General features: G+C 46.9%; 1 non-coding gene across 1 annotated transcript; it reads left to right on the forward strand.

Annotated features, from left to right (window-relative positions):
• Positions 1-803: 803 nt before the first annotated feature.
• trnan-guu (transfer RNA asparagine (anticodon GUU)) lies at positions 804-877 on the forward strand. Its single transcript has one exon. It is a non-coding gene; the product is annotated as a tRNA-Asn (tRNA).
• Positions 878-1,378: the final 501 nt, after the last annotated feature.

Raw genomic sequence — 1,378 nt, forward strand, 5'->3', positions numbered from 1 at the left:
TCGCTCAAACTTCACAAAACCCGTCTCAATAAAGTCCCGTTTTCTCATGTCTGGGAATTGATTGCCATGCAGGAACCTCGGGTTCTGAACAAACAACGTATCAGCCTCACAACGTCAGCTCTGTTTACCTTTCCACAGATGCTGCTCGACCTGTTGGCTTTCTGCAGTATTCTCTGTGTTTATTAGGCACAAGTGCTGCTTTTCATTCAAGAACTTCAATCCCTGTCCTCTGGTAACTGACTCTGGTCAGTGGCAATTGATTCTTCTGATCATTAATCTGCCCATTCCCACCGCTTCTTCTCACATCATTACCAACAGCCCCAGGAAATCTCCAGTTAACCTTCTTTGCTCCAAAGCGAACATTCCCAACCTTGGGAATGTCTCCCCAAAATGGAAATTCCTCATCCCTGGACATGACGCAAGGCGTACAATTGGGAAGAAATTTTGGCAAAATGTTGTCAGTTAGGAAAGGACAAATGTTCATGAAGCAAAACAGAAATCCCAGTCTCCAACTTTGTGAATCTTTAGAAACTCTTTGGGAAGCGTATTTAGAGGAGAATGAAAGATGAACTGTCCGACTGAGTAGAAAGGCTCGAAGGGCGACGGCCCGGAATAAGAAAGCTAGTTCCTCCTGAGATGGATGTGTCTCCAGCCTGTCCCCGGTTTCTCCACAATAAATCTCCCAGGCTTTATTATGGAAAAGTAAAACTGATAGACGACAATTGTAATTCTCGGCGGGGAGGCTGAATTATGAATTCACTAATAGCCTCCCCTAAGTGATGGCGCAGGGCATGTCATTGCCTGTCTCTGTGGCGCAATTGGTCAGCGCGTTCGGCTGTTAACCGAAAGGTTGGTGGTTCGAGCCCACCCAGAGGCGATGAGCTTTTGGTTGCCTCTCTCTTTAACACGCCACCCTGTTCCCTGGCCAACATCTCTGTCTCAGGCATGCAGCAGTGTTCCAGCAAAGCTCAGCTCCAGATGGAAGACCAACGCCTCATTTTCCATTTGGAATCCTACAGCCCTCCAGTCTTCAATATCGAGTTCAATATTATTTGGACCCGAACACCCCCATGCTCTTGACCCCTACCACACCCACACGAGACCGTGTTATCACATCGTCTGCTGTTACACACGACTTATTGTTAGCCAGGAATAGTCTCCATGAACAGTTAGTCACCCTCCGACACAGATCGTTATTCACTCCTTTGTCCCTCCAATGTTCTCCCTCTGAACTGGTTGCAAAGAGAGCAATGTGGACTGATATCCCTGAGCTAGCTCTTTGTCCCATCTCCAGGAACAGGGTTCTCTCCACTGGCGGATAATTAAACCACTTTGTTGTTGCGTTGACGTGAGGAGATTGTGTAAATATAAACTTTTT

Source organism: Chiloscyllium plagiosum, unplaced genomic scaffold (assembly GCF_037043375.1).
Source record: "Chiloscyllium plagiosum isolate Xiang-an unplaced genomic scaffold, Cpla_swu_hap1 HiC_scaffold_27, whole genome shotgun sequence".
Lineage (NCBI taxonomy): Eukaryota > Metazoa > Chordata > Chondrichthyes > Orectolobiformes > Hemiscylliidae > Chiloscyllium > Chiloscyllium plagiosum.